Source organism: Vigna unguiculata, chromosome 4 (assembly GCF_004118075.2).
Source record: "Vigna unguiculata cultivar IT97K-499-35 chromosome 4, ASM411807v1, whole genome shotgun sequence".
Lineage (NCBI taxonomy): Eukaryota > Viridiplantae > Streptophyta > Magnoliopsida > Fabales > Fabaceae > Vigna > Vigna unguiculata.
Window position 1 is genome coordinate 11,804,687 of NC_040282.1, and position 27,384 is coordinate 11,832,070.

At 36.1% G+C, this 27,384-nt stretch overlaps 1 non-coding gene across 1 annotated transcript; it reads right to left on the minus strand.

Moving 5' to 3' along the window:
• Positions 1–3,330: 3,330 nt before the first annotated feature.
• TRNAN-GUU lies at positions 3,331–3,404 on the minus strand. The gene has a single exon. It is a non-coding gene; the product is annotated as a tRNA-Asn (tRNA).
• Between the last annotated feature and the right edge of the window lie 23,980 nt (positions 3,405–27,384).

Here is a 27,384-nt window from a genome sequence, read left to right on the forward strand (position 1 = left end):
ATAGGAAAATCATTTAGCAGGTGATGTGGTCGCATAACCAAATCCTTTAAATGTTTCAACCATGAATTAGTTTCATTCTTAGTTGATAAGGATGAAGACTACATCAAAATCATTTGTGGGTGATTAATTTTTTTATGGAATACTTGAATAAAAGTTTTCAGGGGATGACTTTGGTGTAGGTCTTCATCCTTACCTATTAGGAATGAAACTAATCAATGGTTGAAACATTTGGAATATTTAATTATGCAATCTTATCATATACTAATTGATTTTTCTTTGTATTGACTTCAAAAAGGCAATATGGGATATTATAAGTTGGAGCTTACTTTGAATTTATAGTATCTAGTGATGCATCTTGAAATCAATCTAGGAAAATCATTTAGTAATTGATGATTGCATAATCAAATCCTCTAAATGTTTTAACCATGAATTAGTTTCATTCTTAGTTGATAAGAATGAAGACCTTCCAACAAAAGGATTCACCCACAAAACTCCAAACAAAACTTGTAAGGGATAACTCACTTCTTTCAAGAAACGTTTAGGATCAAGGCTAACACTTTAATATGAAATTGAATCATGTTTTGTTCAATTTGACTTTAATTTGTTTTCTAATATGGTTTCAGCTAATTACTTTAAAATAGAAAAATAAATAACTGATAGATACTATAGAAAATGAAAAATTTATCATCATTTCCCCGAATTCACCTTGAGGAAATATATTTCTTAACCTCATCTCATGACAATAAAGAAGCCTCATTGATGCATTAGAAAAGTATGATGAATAGATTTTAAGGATTATATTATAATAGAAATTCAACGGTAGAACTTTTCAACTTCCAAAATGTCTTACCCTTGTTGTCCAATAACTCATATTGATTATCACAACATTATAACCACTTCTCTTAAGTATTAGAAAGGAAAAAAATATATCAATCATTATAATAGTAGAGACATTAAATCTTGTATATAGAATGACAATATATATTCAAAATTAGACAAGAGAATATGAGCTATGTATAATGATATAATTAACAATAATATAACTTTTGGAATTGTGAACTCGAGTAAAAGATGGAGAAAAATGTTACTTTTATGTTTCAATGTCTAATCCATATCAGTTTCAACATTTTTCTACACACGAATTCTTTAGTTAATCCAGGTGGTGTACTCTTATATTGTTACGTTGAAAAAGAGATGTTAGTAATAAAGAATGTTATTGACTATGTCTCATTATTACTATTTATTTCATATTACCTAATTTATAATTTAGAGATAGTAGAAAGAAAATATATTATAATGAATTTAATTAAAATTGCATTGAATTTTAACTATATTTACATTTATGTTATGTGTTTGTACCTCATGGCACTACAAGAATACTTCTATACTTCTAAACAGTGATCAATAATAATAGTAACTATCGTGATCAATTTATATACTAATTACGAAATAAAAGTTATGTATTGGATACTAAATAGTCATTATCTATAACAAAATATAAAGATGATACCCTCTTTTGTGTCCACATTTCTATATTCCTATTTTACCCTTAATTACTATTTTAAAATTAATTATATTATAAATAGTTACTCTAATCGTAATTTTAAAACCTCTTCTGTCTTTACTGTTATCTTCAAAACTTTTTTTGTGTATGCAACATCCCGGTCGGATATTACTAATTTAAATAATTAAAATAGTAAATAAGTATAAAATCGCATTTATGATGATAATTACTTTTTTCCAAAATGCGAGAAAATTAAACTTTATTACATCAACAATTATTAAGAAATTCGCCAAAATATAAAATCGTATGCAAAAGCCAAATCCGATAACATTAGTGATTACAAAGTCTTAAAAACCATAAATTAAATACAACTATGTAGAAATCCCACGATAGCCCACGCTCTTGCTCTATGCCACACCAGCACCACCTACAACATCACATGCTCCTGTGTAACGAATTACACGATCATCACCAAACACAAGTAGATAGGGTGAGCTAACAGATAACATATAGACAATTCAATATATATATATATATATAATTATATATATATATGCATACACCCATGGCCACCACCATGTTATCCATAGTTCGTATTCGTCTCAAGACTACCAAACTTGCCGGCTAACGCTGAAAGGGAAATCTTCTTGGACCCATCCGTGTGAGCCATAACTCGCACACTCACACGACAACACTCGCCAATCCGAGCCACAACTCAAGGAATGCCACGTGTTATCCTATATCTCGTGCCATAACTTAAGGGATATCATTTCGAGCCACAACTCAAGGAATGTCACAACAAAGTCCATCCTTAAGGTATTACCCAAAGCTTCGTAGACCACGCACATCCAAATCACACAAGCAATTGCTTGACCGTGGACCCAGGATATACATGCTTCCACGAACCTGCCCGCTCGTGGTTCTACCTCTATGAAACTCCTCGCTCATAGTCCAACTCTACGAACCTCCCCACCCGTAGTCCAACACACGTGATCCAACAACTACGAACCTCCCCGCTCACAACAGTCTCAAGTGTGAGCACGAAACATAGAACCTCCCGCTCGTATCCTTACACGAGAGCATCATAACATGAACCTCCCCACTCATATATCACGTGTTCACACCAGCTATGAACCTACCCGCTCATGACATAGACAAGCATCTCCTGGTCCAAGTCCCACATCACAACTTACAAATCACAATTAAAAAAGAACACGCTACCTCTGCGCTATCGCCTGGCGCTGCCTTAGTGTCGCAAAGCGACAAGCCAATGCACACTGCCTGGTAAAACCCTCTCGTCGCCAGGTGCCAGACTTAAACAGAGCCATTGTCTTAGTGGCTATTGCCTTGCGGGCCACCACTATGCCGTCAAGAGCTATGCCAGTAATAACCCGTTATTGGTTTAATACCCCAAAACAAGTTACATTCAATCCTACTCTTACAATTATACATGTCAATAATCAAGAATATATATATATATATATATATATATATATGTATGTATACATATATATATACATACATATATACAAATTCAACAACCATTCAACAAATTTATGTTTCATGATTATTTCTATACATCTAGGTATTTATAATCACTCATCATTAAGCATATTATTAAAATTAATAAACTATTAAAATAATATACAAAGGACTCAAACCCAAGTCCTCTTCACGTTAAGATTTAAAAAATAAAATATGTACACTGTAAGACTACTTACTACATTGTTGTTGCATTCTCTTACTTTCTCATATGGAAGGGAATCATCAAGTTCAAACTCGATGACACCACCTATTGAACGTAAAAATAAAAAGAAAAAGAAAAACACTAGAAGGAGGGCTTGAACCTCCGACCTTGTGGTTAACAGCCACACGCTCTAACCAACTGACCTATTCCAGCTTTACTCTTTAATGTTTAAGCTAGTAAGATGCTAAGGATCTGTATAATTATATTAAGTGTAGAAAGTATGATTAATTATTAGAATTGAGTGGTGAAATGTTGTATTTATAGACTTCTTAGATCATTAATAAACAAATATATTAAAAATATTTTTGTTACTTGAATAATTAAGTCTTATTTCATGAGATATTAGATAATCAATTGTTATACCATAATAACTTAAAGATATAATAAAATCTAATAATAATTTATTATATCATAAGATATTATTTATAAATATCTTAAAGATATTTTATAGGCTTAATTAGTGATTTAGTCTCTCCATTTGTTGATTTGATTCATTTTGGTCATCTTATTATTTTTTCGTTCAACTTGGTCCTCTAATTCTTTAAAGAAAAGTTTAATTTGGCCATTTTCGTTAAGTTGACATTAACACCGTGTCTATACAAGTCAGATGTCATTTTGTGGAATTTTTAAATTTTTTATTTTTTTAAATTTTAAAAAATAAATTGTCACATGTCACGTCATAGTTGTACCATGTGTCAATTCGAGATTTTTTTCATTTTTAATTTTAAGAAAATGCCACGTGGCAAGTCATGATTATACCACATGGTAGGTCATGATTGTTCCATGTGTCAGACTAACCATGTATGTTTTCATTTTAGTACCTTTATTTAATATTTTGATTCAATTTAGTTTCTTATTTTTTAAAATGATTCAATCTTGTCCTCCCCAATTTGACACATGACGCAACTATGAAGAGATACATGACAGTTTAATTTTAAAAATATAAAAAAATTGAAAATTCCACAAAATGACATGTGGTATGGACATGGTATTGTTGTAATAGCTGACAAATCTCGAACCAAAAAACTTCTTGAGGTGTGTAGATTCACTGTCTTTAAGGACTTATTCGTGGTGTATTACGCAAGCCCCCAGGATACAACAGGAACTTCTCAGAATTTCCAAGGTTCTCAGAACTAGCAAAGTAACTCTTAAAAAAGAGTAAATAAATAAACCCAGAATGCAGAATGAGAGAAGAGATATAAAAGAGAAAGGAGGAGAGAACTAGAGAGTATGAAAGTGTGTGTTTGAGGGAGGAGAATGATGCTCTATTTATAGATGGTGGATGAGGGCATAAATGGGCTAAAATCCATGGTCTGTGAAGGAAAGAAATATCCCAGCGTTTAAAAAGATATGGTGGCAACAATGCACCATATTTCCATCCAAAATACGTTCTCTTCGTTGCAACTGACAACCTTTGCAATATTCATATTATTAATATATAACAATCCCCACATATTGCAAAAGATAAGAGATAGAAAGAAGAAAAGAGAAAATTTTGGTTCATATAAGATGTAATGCATCAGAACTGGTATAGCAAGCTATATGAACCAAGGACACTTGATGTGTGTTAGCAGTTCATCAATCACAATACACCCCCACAATTCTTTGTTATTATCGTGTGTTGCGCTTACTAGGCCATGCGCGTGCCCGGTGTCCATGAGTGCTCTAGAAATCATGCAAGATGTTGACATGAGAAGCAAGGTGGTTGCTTCTTGAAGATTTGATGAAGATTGAATGAAGCTCTTTGAACTATCTTGAAGCCATAAACATTGGAATGAAGCCTACATTGATGAAGGAAAGGAGATTTGATGATTTCCATGGTGATCAAGGCTGGAATGTGTGCTCTCCATGTAGTTACATCATTAAGAAAGTGTATTTGTAGTTTGTGATTCATGTTGTAGACCTTAAAGCATTAATTAGATGTAGTTTGGTCTTTGTTGTGTTTTTAATCTGTTGAATGGTTTTTCAACAGGTTAAAATGTCTCTTTTAATCTGTTGAATGGTTTTTTAACAGGTTAAAAGGTTGGCTGCAGTCATCCTAAACTGCAACAAATTCAATCAGTTAATTTAGTTTTTAATCGACTGATTTCACTTAAGTAAAATGAAATCAACCGATTGATTTGAAAATCAACCTGTTGAATTTCGTACCAGTTTGACTATAAAAGCTGTGATTTTCGAAAGAGAGGTATGTTGATCATTTTAGAGCACGATTTAGTTCTGGAAACTTGTGGAAAACTCTCTCCTTCGTGATCATAGGTGTTGCAGCTGTTGAAGATTGATCTTGGATCAATTCTTGAAGCTTTTGGCTTGGTTTGAAGCTTGGAGAAAGTGGTTTGTGGTAGGCAAGGCTGTGCTACCACTAAGGTTTGATCTTTCTCAAGCTTTGTGTGTGTGCCTGGTGGTTTTCCAGGTCTGCAAGAGGGTTCTTACTGTGCTGGTGTGATTCTTGTGTGATTCAAGAGTCTTTTGTGGTGTTTTTGCATATTTTAGAAGTGTAAGGGTGGATACTTTGTAAAACTTTTGAAATAGTGCAAAGTCAAGCTAAGGTTGCCTTGACAAACTGGATGTAGCTCAGGTTTAGGTGAACCAGTATAAAAATTCGTGGTGTCCTCTCTTCTCAAACCTTTCTCTCTTGCATTTTCATTTTAAAGTTTCAAGAACTTGCTTTAATCATCTTTTTCATGTTCTTGCATGTTTTCATAGCATCTGAAGCATTGAGCTTGTTTGTATAATCATTTGGAACTGATCTTGATCATTCTTGAGCATTGTTTCTGGTTTAAAATTCAAATTCACATTTATGCATTTTTCCCAGTATTTTAGTCGACTGTTTTTCAGTTTCAATCGATTGATTATACCAGAACAGAATCTTGTTTAGTAAAATCAATCTGTTAACTCTGTTTTTGATAGATTGAAAGTGTATAGTTCAGTACTGTTTGCATCCTAACTTGGTGATCTATTTGATTCAATCAAAGGTGGTTTTTAGCTTGCTAAGATAGCCTAAATTTTTAACTAGCCAATTCAACCCCCCCTTCTTGGCTTTTCAACCATTTCAAAACTAACAAAGATCTCATACAAGCGGCCCCACTTGACACTCATATAGGTGATTTCATCAAGTGTATGCTACAAATCATACACCACCCGTAAGGGATATGAAAATCATTAAAACTTTGTTTAAACTAAAATTCTTACACCACAGAGAATTTTAATCACAAAGTTTAACCTCTAAAAAAATGTAGTCTCTAGCACTTTCACACACACACACACACACACACATAAGAATGGACATAATTGATTTAAAATCAATTTAGTGCTATCAGAACTAACAAGTGACTTGTTTTTACCCATATGAACCTTATTCATGGGATCTCCAATCACAAAGGTTGGGTTGCCATCACTTGTTTGTTTGCAAGTGGCTTAAGTCCCATTCCCCTCGATGTTTCTAATATCATGTTTCTTTCCAAGGGTTTAGTAAGAGGATCTGCTAGATTTTGTTCTGACCTCACATAATCAATGGAAATAATTCCACTCTTTAGCAGCTGCTTAACCAAATTATGTCTCAATTGAATATGTCTGTTCTTCCCATTGTAGTTCTTGTTTTTAGCTATAGCTATTGCCGATTGGCAATCACAATGAATTGAAACAGATGGGGTTGGTTTCATTCCTAGAGGAATGTTTGCTAAGAAGTTTTTCAACCACTCAGCCTCACTACCAGCCATTTTGAGAGCAACAAACTCAGATTCCATTGTTGATCTTGCAATAATTGTTTGACTGACTGATCTCCATGTAATCGCACCACCCCCAAGTGTGAATACATAACCACTAGTGGATTTTGTCTCATCTGAATCAGAGATCCAGTTAGCATCACTTACCCTTCTAGTACAACGGGAAATCCACTATATTCAATGGCATAATCCATTGAACCTCGTAAGTATTTCATAAGTCTTGCAAGTGCATCCCAATGTTCCTTATTAGGACATTGAGTGTATCTACTCAGTCTACCTACTGCATAAGCAATATCAGGTCTTGAAAAGCTCATTAAGTGCAGTAAGCTCCCAATTATCTGGGCATACTGAGGTTGAGAAACAGATTCTCCTCTATTTTTCATTAATTTAGAGTTAGCATCATAAGGGGTACTCACTGGTTTGAACGCATAATAACCAAATTTCCTAAGAAGTTTCTCAATGTATTTTTCTTGGGATAGTAATATACTATCTCCCTTCCTTATGATTCTAACACCTAAAATCACATTGGCTTCACCCATGTCTTTCATTTCAAAATTAGATCCTAGAAACAATTTAGTTCTAGAAACTATATCAATGCATGTACCAAATATTAACATGTCATCCACATACAAACATACATTTTTTCAAATTTAGAATACACACATTTATCAGCATCATTAGGTAAGAAACCATCACATAGTAAGACACTATCTAGTTTTTCATGCCACTGTTTAGGTGCTTGTTTTAACCCATACAAAGATTTTAAAAGCTTGCATACCTTATTTTCTTGACCAGGGACAACACACCCCTCAGGTTGAGTCATATAGATTTCCTCCTCTAAATCACCATTTAGAAAAGCAGTCTTAACATCCATTTGATGTATCACTAGCTTATGGGTAGCTGCTAAGGCTAACAAAACTCGGATTGAGGAAATCCTAGTCATAGGGACAAAGGTGTCAAAGTAATCTATGTTGGGTTTTTGAGTAAAACCTTTTGCTACTAACCTTGCTTTATACTTATCTATGGATCCATCTAGGTGATATTTTTTCTTAAATATCCACTTACAACCAATGGGTTTTGCTCCTTTAGGCAAATCTACTAAGGTCCAAGTATTATTTTTCTGAATTGATTCAATTTCAGTCCTAATGGCTTTATCCCACTGTTTTGCATCAGGAACTCTAGTAGCCTCTAAAAAGCTTGTTGGATCATTTTCAACTATAGGTATAAAAGTCATCTCCAAAAGAAGTTTCCTTCCTTTATCTTTTACTTCTTCTCAAAACTTCACACATGGCATCACTATTATTATCTATAGACTGTTCAGGTGTCTCACTAACTTTTAAAGGAAATATATGTTCAAAGAACTCCACATTTTTGGTCTCCACAATAGTATTATGTTCAATTACATCACTTTTAAGAATAAGAAACCTATAGGCAGCATTATGTTCGGCATAGCCTAAAAACATACAATCAGAGGTTTTAAAGCCTATTTTTCTTTTCCTAGGATCGGGTAACATTACCTTAGCTTGGCACCCCCACACTCTTAGATATTTAAGATTAGGTTGATAACCTCTCCACAATTCATAAGGTGTTTTACCAATTTTCTTATGAGGTATCCTATTTTGTAAAAAACATGCAGTAAGAAGGGCTTCTCTCAGCTACTCCATTAGACTCAGGTGAATATGGTGGGGTTACCTCATGGATGATACATTCTCTAACACAATATTCATTAAACAGAACATATTCACCACCTCTATATGATCTAATCCTTTTAATTTTCTTATTCAATTGATTTTCTAATTCTGCTTTATATTTTAAAAACACATCGAAAGCTTCATCTTTATGCTTGATTAAGTACACTTTAGTGTATCTAGAATAATCATCTATAAAGGTTACAAAATAATTTTTACCACCTTTAGACATAGTTTGTTTTAAGTCGGCTAGATCAAAATGAATTAACCCTAATAATTCAGATTGACGTTCTACAGGATAACAAGTTTTCTTTGTTATTTTAGATTCTACACATATATCACATCTACCACTTTGTTTATCATGCATATTAATTAATCCTAGTCGTTGCAATTTCATAACATACGAAGAATTCACATGTCCTAATCTAGCATGCCACATATCATACGAGTCAACGATATAAGCAGAAGAAGATTCATTAATAATTTCTGAAATATTGAGTACAAAGAGACCTTGATCACAATATCCCTTCCCCACGAAAACATTATTTTTTGTCATTACAATCTTGTCAGATTCAAATGACACTTTAACCCCAACTTTTCCAAGTAGAGCTACAGATATTAGATTAACTCTAATAGAGGGCACATGCAGCACATCACTCAAGGCCAGAGTCTTCCCTGATGTGAGTTTCAGAAGAACCTTTCCTTTCCCAAGGATAGGAGTTGTCCTAGAGTCACCAAGATAGACATGTTCTTCTCCTTCCCCTATACTGGTATAGGAGGTAAAAGCACTTCTGTTTGCACAGATGTGCCTGGTAGCACTAGAGTCTACCACCCACTTACTCACATTGGTCATCAAATTTACTTGTGAAATGACTGCAACTATAATATCTTCCCCTTGAGCTATATTTGCCCTAGGAGGATTTTCGTTTCTTGCTCTACGCCTGCACTGAGGTGCATGATGGCCAGGCTTCCCACATACGAAGCAATTTCCCTTTTTCTTAAAGGTGGGGTTAGATCCTTTGGGACGAAAGTTTCAAAAATTACTTTTCTATTGTGATCAGGTTTATTCTCGTACCTTTTTGGTGCAGGTTTTTCTTCTACAATGTTAGCTTTTGCCAATAATGCTTTGGCCTTTGCAGTAGCACATTCCTGTGTTTGTATCTTCGACTATGATGTGTGTAATGAGCTCTTGAAGCGACATCTTCTTGTGCCTGTGTTTCAGTTGTTGTTTATAGTCAATCCAAGATGACGGTAGTTTCTCAATCAGGAGTTCTGAAACAAACTCATCAGAAGGATTATGTTCTCTGCTTTGATATCTTCAAGAAACTTGTGATATTCGTTGATTTGGATCTTCATGTCCTTATCTTCAATCATCTCCCAGCGGTAGTAGTTTCCTATGATGAATCTTTGTCTGACTACGTCTTATTTGCATGAATCCAGTCTTCAACTTGTTTTAAAGAGATATTGAGTTGGGCTTTGAGCATGTGAGAGCAGTAGCAACTCCATACATGTCTAAAAGGGTAGACACACGTTCTTGCCAGCGTCGGAAGTTCTGTCCAGAGAACACCTCGATTTTTGACACATCCGGAAAAGGTTTCGCAAAGACTGTCTGAGCTTCGAAAAAGTATTTGGATTCTCCGTAGAGGATGTGTTGTTGTTGTTGTTGTCAGCCATAAGTCCTTAAGATTGTTGTAGTAGCTGACAAATCACGAACCAAAAAACTTCCGAGGCGTGTAGATTCACACTTAAGGACTTATCCGCAATGTATTGCGCAAGCCCCCCAGGATACAACAGGAACTTCTCGGAATTTCCAAGGATCTCAGAACTAGCAAAGTAACTCTTAAAAAGAGTAAATAAATAAACCCAGAATGAGAGAAGAGATATAAGAGAGAAAGGATGAGAGAACTAAAGAGTATGAAATAGTGTGTTTGAGGGAGGAGAATGATGCTCTATTTATAGATGGTGGATGGGGGCATAAATGGGCCAAAATCCATGGTCTGCGAAGGAAAAAAATATCCCAACGTTTAAAAAGATATGGTTGCAACAGTGCACCATATTTCCATTCGAAAATCACATTTTCTTTGTTGCAAGTGACAGCTTTTGCAATATTCATATTATTATATATAACAAGTATTAACGTCAACTTAACGAAAAGGACCAAATTGAACATTTCTAAAGAATTAAAGGATCATATTGAACTAAAAAATAATAAACTAATCAAAATGAACCAAACCAACAATTAGATGACCAAATCATTAGTTAAGCCCATTTTATAATATCTTGAAGGTACGTGCAATTATCACGTAAAACAATATTAATGATATATTAATGTTTATTTATTTTTCATATCAATAAAGACTGTGAATTATATTTTTAAAACAAAGATAAATAGACTTATGTTAGTTATAACAAAATAAATTCAAACTTAAATTTAAAAATGTTACAATAAAGTACCTAAAATTCAAAGGGTATCTTTGTATTCAAATTTACTTTGCGTATTTATAACAAAATCATTATCGATAAAGTTTGATTAAATTTATTATTTTAAAAGTCAATAGAATTATTATATATAGTGATACTAAAAACTTATAATATTAATGTGTTTTAATGAAATTATTTCAAAACTACATTTACTCTTAAATTATGATACACTAAGCAAAATAAATAATGTATTAAATTACGTGTTGATCCAGTTTTCGATACCCACTTCACAATCAACTTTTCTTCGTTTGGTTAGAAGGAAATACAAAAGAGAGATGAGATTATTCTAGATAAACTTTTGCATATATTAAGATTAGAACACCCCTAATGTTTTATTATTAATATTTTTATTTTGGCCCGACCAAAAAAAAATGGGTATTCCTAAATTTTGATTTCGCTCTCTCTACAAACTATTACACTCTAAATGCAAAATGAAAATTATGCATAAAAACATGAAAATAAAATTCTTAATGGGGAACCCTTTTGTGGGTTTGCTCATCTCCATAAGGAGGAACAAACAATGTTTATATTTGTTAACTCTATTAAGGTATTTGGAGAGCTTTCTCTATTCACTATTTGATTTGAATGCTAATAGTTCTAAATGTACTCCATTTCCCTCTCATGTTCTTCTATATGTAGATCATGTCTTTGTCTTTTGCACCACCAAATGAAGCACTCTTACAAATCTAATGCAATTTCTTCGTTCTTATTGCATGACTTCAAGCTCTTTCACTTATTTCGGTATTCTTATTTTTTTTTAAATTGTTTTCAATGATTATTGATTTCTTTGAATATACTGTTATCTAATAAATAATTCTTATCTAGCTTTTCAATGAATATTGTTTATTTGAATACCGTTTTTCTTTGCCTCTTTTCTAAACCAAATGAGCTCAACTGAGCTCAACTGGGACCATGAAAGAAGCAATTTACTTTGCTCTGTCTGTATCCTTCTTTTTGTTCATAACAAAAACTTGAATGTGCTGATGAAATTGTTTCTTTCTGTAAATTAGTCTTGATTTACGTAAATATAAATGACAAAGATGAATAATTTATTGATGAATTTTGAAGTTGTTATAATAATTAAGATTTTATAAAGTTGATCCCGATGTCTAACATAATTTAGTCATTAAAAATTAGAAAAACAAAAATTAAATCAGAATTAGAGACCTTAGAGCTTCTACCACTTGCAATCTCATAGCCACTACCTCGCCACCATCTCCACCTCGCGGCACCAGATCTGTTCAGACCACCACATCTGTAGTGCACCTGCAATCACCGTGCCTGAACACGAAACCCTCAACGTTGCATAAGCATGAACTGATGGCACAAAAACGAAGTAAGAACTGATGGCACATGTATATTTAACCAAAATCGCGAGGTTTAACGGTGGTCAACAACGGTGGTGAAGTGGTAATCTGTTAGTGGCAAACTGTGACAGAACTACTCTATAGGTGGTGGCAATGCTATTGCTGGACGAGCTCGTGATGGGAGAAGAAAAAAAAAGAACGCAGCTAGTGCAAGACGAAGAATAGTGCATTATGAAATTGGGGATTTTTAACCTAGATTTCTACCTCAGTTATTTTAAACTAAGGCATAAAAGGCCAATTCTGCCTCGGGTTTAAGGAAGACCGAGGCATAAAGTCCAATTTTTACCATTCTACCTCAATTCTAAGACCACCTGAGGACATATATCTCGAATAAAATAATTAAAAAAAATGTCAATTTTATGCCTGAGTAACATGCAATTGTGGCAAAATAGCTTTTATGCCTGGTTTAACTAAGCTTAATCCTCTAAATTCAAATAAAAATAAATTCAAAAGATCGCGAATATGAAAATTTTGGGAGGCATTAGACCTCGATTATGTTAGATCCCAGGCAGAAAATGCTTTATGCCTTGGTTATTTGGACAACCGAGGCATAAAAGTTTGTTGAAGTTGCGAAAATGTCACTGCACTTGAATATGCTTCTGTTCTTCTTTAACTCAAGCATAAAGGGTTGTAAATGCCAAATTCTACACTAGTGCCAGTTATAAAAGTAGCACAACAAAAGCTCTCGGAAATAATAAAAAAAAACAAATTAAAAGGACATATGTTGACAAAAACAAATAGGTTACAAGGGGTATCTTAGATAAAAAAAAGACAAATGTCAATATATTAAGTAAGGGGATTTTAGATATTTCATTAGTACATTATATTTCTATATTTATAGTAAAAGCCATAAATGAAATTCTCTTTTGTTGCATGATTAGGATTGATTGAGAAGTCATTTGTTCTTATGATACCCTGATGAGTTGACCTAAGTTTTTCTTACTTTATAGTTTCAAACTTTCATGAGGAGATGAAAAAGATTAAAGTTTGGGGTATTTGTTCGTATAACACATACGTTATACGATCATCGCACAAACACAAACAAAACACAAAAGCAAGGTTTTGCTAACTAATAAAAAAGTCACACAATAATATATTACCCATATATAAGTCACCTTACATTATCACAACATATGCATAAACTAAACCAAGATAACAACTGTAACATCTATAAATCAATAAATAATATATTACTTTATTTATAAGTATTTTAGTATGTATCTATAATTTATATATATATATATATATATATATATATATATATATATATATTCTTCTTCTTATTATTATTTGTACAGTTGTCCCAAATACATCCTAAGAGAACATTCTTGGGAAAGTTTTTTTTTATGAAAAGCTACCTGAATGTGTGACATCCCATTTAAATAGATCAAATCTACTAAATAAAAACATCGCATAATTATAGAAATGCAAGAGCAACAGATGAACAATGCACATAAGGAAATCCACTATTACAGTTATCCAGGAAGTACTTAAAAGGTAGTGAGGCACATTAAACGATTGCCTCTAACAAAGCATAACCTAAAGGGGTTTTATCAGTATTACAGAAAAACAACAATGCCCCTCAAGAGCATGGAATTACAAAAGGGCACTAGGGCCAAAGAACTCTTCCTGAGAGTCACACATACAATCCACTAAGTTGCACCACTGCTACCACCAGGCCTATTTCCAGGATTTCCCCCATCTGCTCCCACCAATAAGGTGATCATTGCAAAAGAGAAGACAAGACAAGAAACATACACAAAATGAAAGGGTAAGCTAGTGTAATTTGACTTTAACATATTGTAGCAGACAAATATTTAAAGCAGTCCCAGCATGCAACATCGTAAGCACAAAGAATCATGTTATAGCAAATAAACAGGACACTAAGACTCAATTATCCGGATAAATATATTAAAATCGGATTCGCTAGACGCTTGCACTTGTGGTGGCCTCTACTGCTCTGCAGAGCCATTGCCAATGGGTTTCACCCTACCACACACAAGGTTAGCCTTTAAACATCTAAGGCCATTATCCTGCCAAAGACTAGGGCCTCCCGCTACTCTCACCACTTGGCTCAGTTTGCTCTACATGAGACTCACTGACCCTTTAGAGTTTTGGGATGCGGTCCTTACTTGAATCCATATCTTAATATATAACCTACACACCACCATGAGATCTCCCCACGAGACTCATGGAATTACGCCTATCTCACACCAATATCATGTTTCTCATATCATAACCACCACTTTCATCTCATACATTCAATGCTTATTTCACCCAACCACCATTTAACAATTTCATGCCATAACTAATACCAAACATACCAATTTCAATGCATACAGATCACGCAACCAAGCATATTAAATACTTACAACCAAACCATGAAAAATTTCAAGAATATAGAATCAAATTTGCCCATTCTCGCTCAGGCTAAAAGCCTTCGCTCAAGCTACATCAACTGTCTCGCTTAAGCTAGGCGTTGTCGCCTGAGCGAGTCCTGCAACAGTAGTACGAGCTCTCGCCTGGGTGAGCACTCGCCCAAAACCAAAGTCCCTCGCCTGGACGAGGACGTGAGCAGAGAGCACATCTGGTTTCCTCGAGTACTCGCTTGGGCGAGCCATTCTCCTGAGTGAGACAATGCGTCGCTCAAAACTAGAATTGGTCGCCTGAGCGAGATGCTCGAGCAGAACCAGGGTGAGTTTCTGCTAATCTCGCCTAGGCAGACGAACTCGCTTGGCGAGAATACCAGCTCTCACCACTATTCCACGCATGCAGCACTAAAAGCAGCCAACACAAACCACACAGTTCATTCATATGTGAGCACAAGCACTCTTTAAATCATTTCAAGCATGAAACAGAACAGAAGCACACCACATACTTCAAAAACATGAAAAAGAACCTAGCTTCCCTTACCTTTTTAGATGCAAGAAAAGGAGCAGCAACTGAAAGAGCACAACTTAGGCACAACAGCTCCACGAACTAGGATGGTGAGCTGAAACGAAAACCCCAGGACCCAAACTAGAGTAAGAGGATGAATCCTAAACGCAACAAAACACCCAACTAGAAAAGGAGAAAGAAAGGCTACAACAGATCCGAGGGGTAACTTACTAGAGGAGAACAGGTGAGCTAGCTCGAGGGTGGAAGTTCTCTATGCCCTAGCAGAGCTTTTGCTTTCGTAGAGAGAGACAGGAGAGAAACTATTTTTCTGAAGAAAAGTGTAAAGTGAGATTGTGAGGGGGGCTGGCAGAGTATTGGGTCCTACAGAGGGGCTGGCCTTGGGCCTACGAAAAGGCCAGGCCCAACCCTTAGGAACAGAAAAAAGGGCTTACAATATCTCCCCAACAATAAAATTTTCGTCCTCGAAAAATTAGACTTACCAAAAAGATGTGGGTATGAACTCCTCATGTCCTCCTCTAGCTCCCAAGTAGAGTCACCTGTCCTCCGGTCCTAGATGACCTTTACAAGAATGGTGGTTCTTCCCTTCGTTCCTTAACTTGGCGATCCTCTATAGCTATTGGTTGCACCACTACTCGGAGATCCTCCCTGACTTACACATCCTCTACCGCCAACACATGTGATGGGTCAAACACGTACTTTCTCAGGTGGAGACATGGAAAACTGGGTGGAGATTAGCCAACTAAGGTGGCAATGCAATCTCATAAGCCATAGGTCCTACCCTCTTCAAGATCTGATATGGACCCAAGAACTTAGGAGACAGCTTCCTCGAGCGGATAGCCTTCCCCACATCAGTGGTTAAGATGGAATTTAGTAAACACGTTTTTATTTTTAATTATGCTGTTTTGAAGGAATTATTATGAAAGAGTTAATATCCAACTAATAACAAATATGAAATTTTGTAACATATAATTATTTTCATTTAGATTTCTCCTAATTCAGATTCGTACATACACTTTTCTTATGTAAAAGCTGATTTTTTTTTCACTCAAACAAAATTATGTAGAATCACTTTCCAACAAACTTATCCAAACTTATATTCAGAGTATGGAGTTTTATTAATATAATCTGATGAGCTAATGTATTTTATGTGGTAATTGTTCCTCAATTTGGTCTTCATAAAACATATTATGGCTCTTTGAAATGGTTGTCTTTAATTTTAGGGAATGTTATTATGAAGTTTGTGCAAGACTTATTTATTACCAAGTTTATGAATGTCATATCCAATCAATATGCTAAAATTAATTTCTTCCTTATTTGTTTCAAGTTCTGACAAATTTATTAAAGTCATGTAAGCATGGGAAGAATAACATTAAATGCATGTCTATCTGAAAGTGAAATATCAAGAATGAATAGTTAGTTAGTAACGTAACTGGTATAGTGTGGAAGATCATTTAGTTCAAATAAAACTAATGTTAATCATTGCTTAAAGTAGTATAAATAGGTGGTGAGGGAATGCAGGGGAGGAGAAGAAAAAAAAACAGAAAAGAAGAGTCGTGTATGTGAGAAGAAAGAGAGAAGAAAGAAAGAGGAAAAAATTTATATATCATTAAAGTCTCCGTACAACCTTGGTATAATTTTCACAACAACTAAGGTAAGGGAAGGAGACATCTATCACTTTATCTTTTTACTTTGATTATTTTTTTTATCTATTCATAATTATTTTATCTCTATATTTACCCTAAGTGAGGTGTTCTTAACCTCATTCTAATTTATATTTAGTTCTCATTCCTATTTATTTATTTATATTCATCTCTAGTTGTGCACTGATCCTATTTATTCAATTTATATTTACTCTCATTTACTTATTTATATTTATCTCTAATTACGTATTGGTCCTTTTTATTTATTTATATTTATTATTATCCATTGATCCTATTTATTTATTTATTTATATAATTATATGGTTTAATATTGAAATAAAATTTATGATAAATAAAATCCCCGCCATAATACCCGTCCCCGCCATAATATCCATCCTCCTTTAAATTATTAAAATATTCACAATTAATTAAGTAACCCTATATATATATATATATATATATATATATATATATTCTTTCTATTTTTTATTTCTTCTAAATATTTATTTCTTCTAACTCATTACAATCATACTTTAATTTTTTTCACTATAATTGTATAAATAATTTACAATATAAAAATTTAATGTAATTGCCATGAATATTTTTTATCACCATCCAACATATATTGGAGTTTAACAGATACAAGATCTATGATAAAATTTTATTATGTTTATTATTTATTTTTTGCGTCATTTTTTTTATCAACCATTGAGTATATATGTTGATATTTGAAAAGTTTTCTTAAATCTCTAAGATATTTTTCATCTTATCATACCATTAATTATATATTTGTTTTCCTTTGTGTGATTCCTTCCAATAATCTCCAAATTATTTATAAGACACACATTTGTTAATTTTTTAATATTTTTATTTTTTGTTTATTTTCATCATGTAGAATACTATTTCGATAAATTTTATCTAATTATTTTTTATTTTCTTACTCATTACAAGCATACTTTAATTTTTTCACTATAGTTGTATAAATAATTTTTATTTACTACAATATAAAAATTTAATGTAATTGCCAAGAATATTTTCTTACCACCATCCAAAATATATTGTGGTTCAAAAGATACAAGATCTATGTTAAAATTTTTATTATTATGTTTATTATTTGTTCTTTGCGTCATTTTGATCAAGTGATGTATTATAACTTTTATTAGTGTATAAAAGATAGATTCATTATAATTTAAAAAATTGAAGTAAACAAACATTTAAAATATATTTTAATTTAAATATTTTTTCCTTTTATATTTTTTAAAAATATTTTTTTCCTTTTATATTTTTCATTAATGTTTGCAAATTTAATAAATGTTTTGGTTCTCATCAAATTTTATTTGGTATTATAATCTAAAATGTAAACAATTATAATTTATTTCAAAGTATTTGATATCGAAGAAACAACCATACTCCTAATATCGAATATTTAATAATATTATGTTTCCTTTACCGTAATTTTTTATAAAAATTAATTAAAATTAATATTAAAGTAGTAAGAAAACGGGTATGGGTATGGGTACGAGATTACACCCGTTACCCGGTGGGGATGGGGATGGGACAAAAGTTTGATACCCGTTGGGTTTGGGTATGGGGATGGGGATGAATTTTTTTTACGGGGATAGGTATGGGATAATGAAACCCGTCCCTGCCCCACCTTGTTGTCATCCCTAAATGTGCCTCAAACCCTTCACTCGTCCTCTCTTAGGCGAGCCTCTCTTTCCTGAGCGAGATTGTGTCTCGCTCAGACAAAAGCTATCCGCTTGAGCGAGAGCTCGAGCACGAGTTCAAACCAGTTCCTACAAGTCTCGCCTAGGCGAGGCTAGGTCGCTTGGGCGAGAACTTCGGGTCTCGCCACTATTCATCCTGCAACAGCCACACAATCACATCCCAACAACAACACACGTTCATTCAATGTTTTACACTAGTACCAGAGCCATATAATCATGAGAAACAGTGACAAATGTGCAAGAATCAATTTTCAAACAATGGTCTCTAGCTTCCCTTACCTGGAAAGGGTTTAGCAGGGGACCTCGACACCACAAGAGTGAACACAACAGCTCCGGAACAGTTTAGGGAAGTTGAGTAGGAAAGAGCTCGAACGAACTTGACAACGGTGAGGAAACAAACCCTAGCAAAAGGGTTGACGGTTGCAGCTAGGTTCTCTGAAAGTGAGTAGAAAGTGTGAGTTAGGGCAGACTAGGGTCTAGTTTTCCTCTTTGGGCCAGCCCTTAGGCCCATTAGATTAAAGGCAGCCCTTAAACATTAGGGCAGAAAAACTGGGCCTTACATAGGTTATTTATCTCATTATTTTTTTTCTTTCTAGAAATATAAACCCTCAAAAAGAACTCATGGATAAAATATGAATTCAGAGCACAAATAAAAAATTAAGAAAAAAAAACCCGCTTACAAATACAATAGAATATAAAGAAATAACATGAAATAGAAAAAAATGAGGTGAAAATTTTATTGGTCCCCTGTATCATAATGTCAAAGAATTTGGTTATAATTACAAATATCTTTATTGTTAAGAAGGCTTAAAAACTTTAAAATTAAATAATACCAATGACATTTAGCTAAATAAAGCTTAATAGCACACCTTTTTTGCACTAGCTTCATTTGATGGTAAGATAGTCACATAATTAATATTATTAAATTCTAAAGCTTTTGAGGTTTTACCCATAAGTATTTTTGTAATAAACTTAGAATCGCATTCCTTGGCATAACAATATAAGGGATTAATAGGTTGTTTATCTCGTTTTTTTTTCTTCAATTATATACCCTTTTCAGAATGAATTCATGGATACGATATAAGTTCATAACACAAAAATTAAAAAAAAAAAAACTAATGAATACTATAAAATATAAGAAATGACATAGAATAAAAAAATTGAGGTGAAAAACCTATTGGTCCCTGTATCTTAAGGAATCTGATTTGAAGACTATTATAAAAATCTTCATTGCTAAGAAGGCTTAAAAAATTTAGAATTAAATATTAATGAGATGGTCCTCTTAGCCATCAAATGCACCTTCATAACATGACACACTTTTTAGCATTAACTTCATTTGATGGTGAGACAATCATATACTTGATATTATTTAATTGTAGAACTTTGACAGTCTTCTTAACCTCTCAGCATTTTCGTGATAAACTTAAAATCGCATCCTTAACAGGATATTAATAGCTTGTTTATTTCAATTTTTTAACTACAAATATAGATGCTTCTCATAATAAAGACATGAATACAATATTAAAGATCAGTTCAGAACACAAATAAAAAATATTAAAAAAAACTCACTAATAGATGGCATGTTATTATACAATCAAATTATTACTATATTTCTCATTACAAAACTTTGGCACATATTATCATCCAATCACATTATGCCAAATATATTTTAAAATACCATCCTCACGCTTACAATAGACTATATATTTTTCCTGTTTTAACTATATAATATATAAGGTGCATCATTCATACATGAGGAATGATAAAAATAGAAAAATACAAAAATTATAACAAATATAATTTTCTTTTTATATTAAGAATATTTTTAATTAGAAAAAATAAATTTACCTAATTTTTGTGTCCTATTATATGTAACATTTTTTAATAAAATATAATATCATTAAAATTACCTTCTGAATTAAATATTTTAATTTTAGTTCCTTTTATATACAATTTTTTCAACTCCTATGTCCATTAATTTGTTCAAGACATAATATATTACAAAAGTATTAAAATCACATTGATTTTTATGAAAACAATGAGTTGATATAGTAAAAGACAAATTTAAAAATATTTAAAATATTAATTAAAATAATCAACATAAGAGTAAAGATGAAATGTAAATAAATATTTTCTAGAAAAGAAATATTATAACAGTTATAGTTCATTGAGTAGTAATTTAAAAAGTATAATTCATATTAAAAATATTACTGAATTATAAATAAATGTTTTACTTCAAAATTTATTGTAGTGTTGAATGAAAGTTATTAACTAGGGATTCTTTTTTTTTAAAAAAAGACCGTATTTTAATTTTCTAAAAGTACTATACCAAATGTCAACCAGATTAAAATAAAATTTAATTATAATTCAAATATTCCAAGAAATACATGAAACTAGCCATAAATTTTAAATTCCAAAAATTAGACAAATACTTTATTATACCAAAATAAATTCCATGTTACTTGCACGTTTTGCCACTGTTTTTATGCTTTGTACGAGTGTGGTGCCATTGTGAAATATTACATGGATGTATGTTGTTGTTTGGAGTGTTTTGGATGGCTGTACAGGACGAACAGTGGCGAGACCCGACGTTCTTGCCCAAGCGACCAAGCCTCGCCCAAGCGAGACTTGTAGAAACAGACCCAAACTCGCACTCGAGCTCTCGCTCAGGTGGAGAGCTTTCGTTTAAGCAAGACACCATCTCGCTCAAGCGAGAGAGGCGTGCCTAAGCAAGGACGCGTGGGGGTTTGAGGTATGATGTTGTAGGCGTAGCTCAAGCGAGGAAGCTCTTTTTGGGCGAGGGATATGCTCGCCCAGGCGAGTAGCGGCTCACTTAAGCGAGAATCTGCGAGTCTCGCAAGGTGTCCCTGATGACAGTCTCGCCTAAGCGAGACCCTGTGGCTTGAGCGAGACTGGCACGGGACTTCTCTATATAATGGTACCTTTCGTGTTTTTGTGCCCTTAATTGTATGATTGGCTCGTTATGCTTTACCTTGGGTATGAACTGTATGAATTGAGTGACCTTGTATGAATAAGATGGAATTATGATTCATGAGTTTTAACATGAGGTGAGCATGATGTTTGTATGGGGTGATTCATGGAATTAAAATGATGGGTTTGGTATGGATTTGACATGAGACATGAGTGAAGGTGGATCAATGAATGTGGCATGGTGCTGGTAGGAAATACACTTCTACATTTGTGATTTGTGAAGGATGAGTGGAATGGATTCAATACGAAATACAAGTGAGGATGGATTGTAAAGGTTGACATGATATGTATATATATATATATGTATATATATATATATATATATATATATATATATATATATATATGCATGTGCATGTTAAATAGTACTGGTTTGATTATGATTGGTCTGTGTCAGTGCGTAATTCCTTGGAGCCTCTAGGTGAGAGTTTCAGGGTCGCGCTTCAGTGGTCGGGACGTAATTCCATGGCCCTTGTTAGTGGGTGTCCATGGTGGTGCCCCATCTATATGGTCTAGTAAGGATTCAAGGTAAGGTTGCATCTTGACACTCTAAGGAGTCAGTTAGTCTCACTTAAGGGCTAACCTTGTGCGTGAGGGAATTAATTCATTGTAACACTTGTAACACATAACTCGGGGGTGAGTAGAGGTATCCACCACAAGTGCAAGCATCCGCTGAATCCGACCAGATTATATGTATCCGAATGAGTCGAGTCGAGTCTTAATGTATTGATTGAAAGGTTATAACATGATTGGATGATAAATGTTGTCGCAACCGAGATCGCGGCGGGACGGCGAAAATAATCTTAAGTAGTATAGAGGAGTCACCACCATAGTTTATTATGGAAAACTATAGAAAAACCTTAAAAAAGAATGGTCTTGGAAACCAAATTTGGATTCGGGAGTCGGTTACGTGTGTAGAAGGTATTAACACCCCACAATGCCCGTCTTAAGACGGTTCCTTCTTTAATTAAGAATGCAAGATAGAATTTGATGTTTAAAATATTTGTTATTCCCCAAAAAAATCAAACAAAATAAAAACACCTACAAAAATATTAAAGATTAAAACAAATTTTCTTTTTTTATATTTTTGGCTCGACGAGGATTGTACCTCGCTCCTACGTATTTCCATTTGGAAAATCAGGGATCACGTAGTTTTTTGTACAAATATTTGTTGTTTGATATTATTATTTTGTTTTTTTAATATTTTAGATTTTTATGTGTATGTATATTTTATTAACATCAAGAGAATCCGAGATTCTACATGATAAAAGATTTAGTTACCAAGCAAATCCGAGATTTGACATGATATTTGTACCACACCTAACCAAACTCAATCAAATAAGTAAACAATGCATCAAGGCAGCCAAGTATCCAACCTAGGCCGAGTCAGTCTAACTTATACCGGACCTGGTCAATTTAACCATATAAATGATAACCCTCATGAACATGCCAGAGACAACCCAAGTACACGACCTGGGCCGCCCTGATCTCGAACTTAACTGAACAAAGGCTAAAGTAACAACAAAGTGGCCAACATGGATAGTACGCGGCCAAGGACGACATCTGACAAGCCAAGAAGTAAACGGATCAGACCGCTCTCGAAGACTTAGTAAAAAGAAGCCCTCGCGTTTGATGGGCCTTAAGGGCCTGGGTTAGGGCCCAGGCCCACTCATAGCCCAGGCTAGGGCCTAAGCCAAGGCCCGGCCTATTGGATAACCAGACATCATTAATGCTCTATAAATACGCATGGACCCCACGAATTAAAGGTAACCCCTCCTGGGTTCAAGCCGACATGTATCAACTGGGGAGAGACCAACTGAGGAGATAGCGGACTACATGGTAAGGTGACACTTGTGCTTAACTCATCTTATTTATTCTTCTGCAGGAACAATTGGCGCCCACCGTGGGGCACGAGACGAACACCTTTAGTACCCGTTTTTCTCCGAAGATTGTTTCCACCCGCAGCAGAGCTAGAGTGAACAAGCAGGCGGATGCTGGTCCCTCAGGACCTGCTAGCATCACCCCTGAACTAGCCGCCATCCTGGACGGTCAGGCGAAGATGCAACAAGAACTAGCAGATCTGAGGAAACGCAGTGCTGATGAGATGGAGGCGCTGCAGCAAGAGAACTCTCGCCTTAGGCGAAAGATCGAGGCTGATCCCACCCTAAAGGGAAAGGTCAAAGAGGCGTCTGAGGCTGCAAGGTCCCCGACCTTCCAGCCTACAGAAGAGGAAAGCGAATACAACCCCACCCCTCACACCTTCACCACCACCCAACAAACACCCATTCCCTCCACCCATCCCACTCACTTCCCATCCACTCAACCATGGCATACTACAGCCCCAACCCTTGCTGCTACCCTCCCCACCACCCAGATCCCTTACAACATACCCACCACCCTACACACTACACATGTACCACCCTACAACCCATATTACCTTCCAACAACCCACATCCCCCCTCACAACCTTACCTCTACCTTCCCTGCCATGATCAACCATCCCATCCCACCTCATCTGCTCCCTCCCCACCAGCCCAGACGTTGTCACCCATTCACCGACTTTATCGCCAACACCCCCCTTCTTGCCTAGTGGGAACCCTTCACGCTGGACTGCTTCACCGGCGAAACCAACCCTGATGAACACCTCAAAGTATACATCACTCATGTCACCCTGTACACGTCCCAAGATGTAGTCTTCTGCAAAGCCTTCCCCACCACCCTCAAGGGCCCTACTCTGGAATGGTTCACAACCCTTCCGCCTTACTCCATCGATAGCTTCGACGTTCTTTCACACATGTTCTCCACCCATTTTGCTGGCAGTCGTCTACACCAAACTACCACAATCTCTCTCTTGGACATTAGACAGGAACAAGGCAAACAACTCAGAGCGTTCATAGATCGCTTCAGTAAGGCAGCTCTTCGCACCCCACACCTCCACCAAGAGATGATCCTCTAGTGCATGGCACTTACCCTACAACTCGGCCCCTTCGCCAACAACGTCTACCTCCACCCACCTGCCTCTATGCACGAACTTAAATTGCGCGCGGCTGACTATGTCCGCATGGAGGAGATGCAGACCCTCTATACCAAATTCTGCAACGACTATGTAGCCACCACCGCCAACCCTACCCCACAACTCCCCGCCCTGATACCCGCCCACGCGAGCCCCGCAACCCCGCTTCACCAGATATGCCCCTCTTACCGTAGCCCACTCCTGCATCCTCGATGAGGCCCTACAAGCTGACCTCATCCCTCCACCACGCAAGACAACCACACCTCCCAATGCTGTTATGACCAAGTATTGCCGCTACCACCGCAACCATGGCCACACTACAGAAGACTGCAAAGCACTCCAGTATAAGATAGAAGAACTGGTCCGTGCTGGTCATTTTCGCCGCTTCATCCGTCGAGATGATCATTCCTCTCGATCCCGCCACCCCCCTCGATTCGACCACAGACGCCCTCCACACGATTCCCGTCACGATAGACGCCCAGCCCAACCCGCTAACCAAGAACCCGAACCGGCCCGCACGATATCACCCCCGCCGACCCTCCCCTACGTGGCACCATCAACACCATCTCTAATGGCTTCGCTAGTGGAGGATCCACCTCTTCTGTCAGAAAGAAACACCTCCGCCATATCCAATCCATCAATCATATCACCCATTCCCACCACAGACGTTGTATGCCTCCCATCATCTTCACATATGACGACTTTCATGGCCTCGACCATCAAAAAGATGACCCCATGGTCATCACTGTTGAAATCGAAAACTACGCCGTTAAGAAAGTCCTTGTCTACCAAGGCAGCTCCGTTGACATCCTCTACTAGGCCACCTACCAAAAACTCCAACTCCCAGACATTGCTATGGCCCATATGACGAACCAATCTATGGCTTTTCTGGCGAACAGTATCCACCCGCGGCTACATCGACCTCCACACCGTGTTTCGTGAGGGAAGCCAAACCAAAACCATTCCAATCTGCTTCCTTATCGTTGACGCGCCAACATCCTATAATGTCCTCTTGGGTCGTCCTTCCCTCAACACCCTTGGCGCTGTTGTCTCCACCCCCTACTTGGCCATGAAGTTCTCTTCCCCTTCCGGTGACATCCTCACCGTCCACTACGACCAGCGCCTGGCACGCGAATGCTACATGGCCAGCCTACGCCCACAACTCCCAATTCAACAAACCAACCACATTGAGCACACCTGGCTCCGACATCGACCTATCAGGCGAAGATCTAGACCCCAGAAGTAGGCCGGGATGTTCGTCTCGAACCAGTTGAGGAGACCTCCCCTCTAGAGCTTCCCAACGACCACTGCATCAACCTAGGCACCGGTTTGAACTCTGACGAGCATGCCATCATCACACCCATCCTCATCAACAACACAGACCCTTTCGCCTGGTCAGTCGTTGACCTACCTGGGGTGGACCCTCTAGTAGCATCCACAAACTATCCATCTACAAAGAAGCCCGCTACGTATCCCAGAAGAAACGCAAACTTGGCGAAGAACGCCGACTAGCGGCTAAGGTTGAGGCCGACAAGTTACTGAATGCAGGATTCATAGAAGAAGCTCAGTACACCACTTGGCTTTCTAACGTAGTCTTGGTGAAGAAAGCCAATGGTAAATGGCGGATGTGTGTAGACTACACGGATCTGAACAAGGCCTGCCCTCGCGATGCCTACCCCTTACCCAATATCGACCGACTTGTTGACGGCGCGGCAGGGAATAAAGTGCTTTGCTTTTTGGATGCATATTCTGGGTACAACCAAATCTCCCATGGCCGTATCTGACATGAACAAAACTGCCTTCATCAGGACGATGCCAACTACTTCTATAGAGTTATGCCCTTTGGTCTTAAGAACGCTGGAGCAACCTACCAACGGCTAATGGACAAAGTTTTTAGTCATCTAATGGGACAATGTGATGTGACCCCAACAAGCCCAAGCTCAAGTGCATCAAGAAGCCCAAGCCCACATCAAGGCCCAATCACTAGAAGCATATGAGAAAGATTCACATGGGCCTCTCACAAGATGATCAAGTCAATCATGGGCTTTTTACATTATTCACATGGGCTAAGGAAATCTCTAAAATATGAGATTATGCATGAAGGAAGTATTATAGATTTAAATTGGGCCATTGTTTTGGCATTGTTTTTCTAGAATAATAAGTCAAACAATGTGTAGTTAAATTGATAAAATTGGTCTTGACTAAGCCCAATAGGAGATTTGGCCATGAGCTACCAAAGGTCAAAGGTGGACTAAGTGGAAGTCAACATTCCTTCCTACACCTCATGGATCATGCATCCCATGGAGCCAAGTCCACACTCCACCCATGTGCCTCCTTCATCCAAGGGCTAAGAGGTGTCTTCTTTTCCAAGTCTTCATCCAAAGGCTAGGAAGATGCCTCCTTCTCCAAGCCACCATCCAAGGGTGATGATTAAGCTTCTCCTCCAAGCTTGATCTAAGGGCCAATAATTAGTCTAGCTTTTAGGCTCACATATAAAAGCCAAAAGTAGACCATTTGTACATTTTAACTCTTGAAATTTCTAATAGAATGTTTGTGTTGAGATCACTCACTCTTCTATTATTTTGAGAGCACACATGGCTAACCTT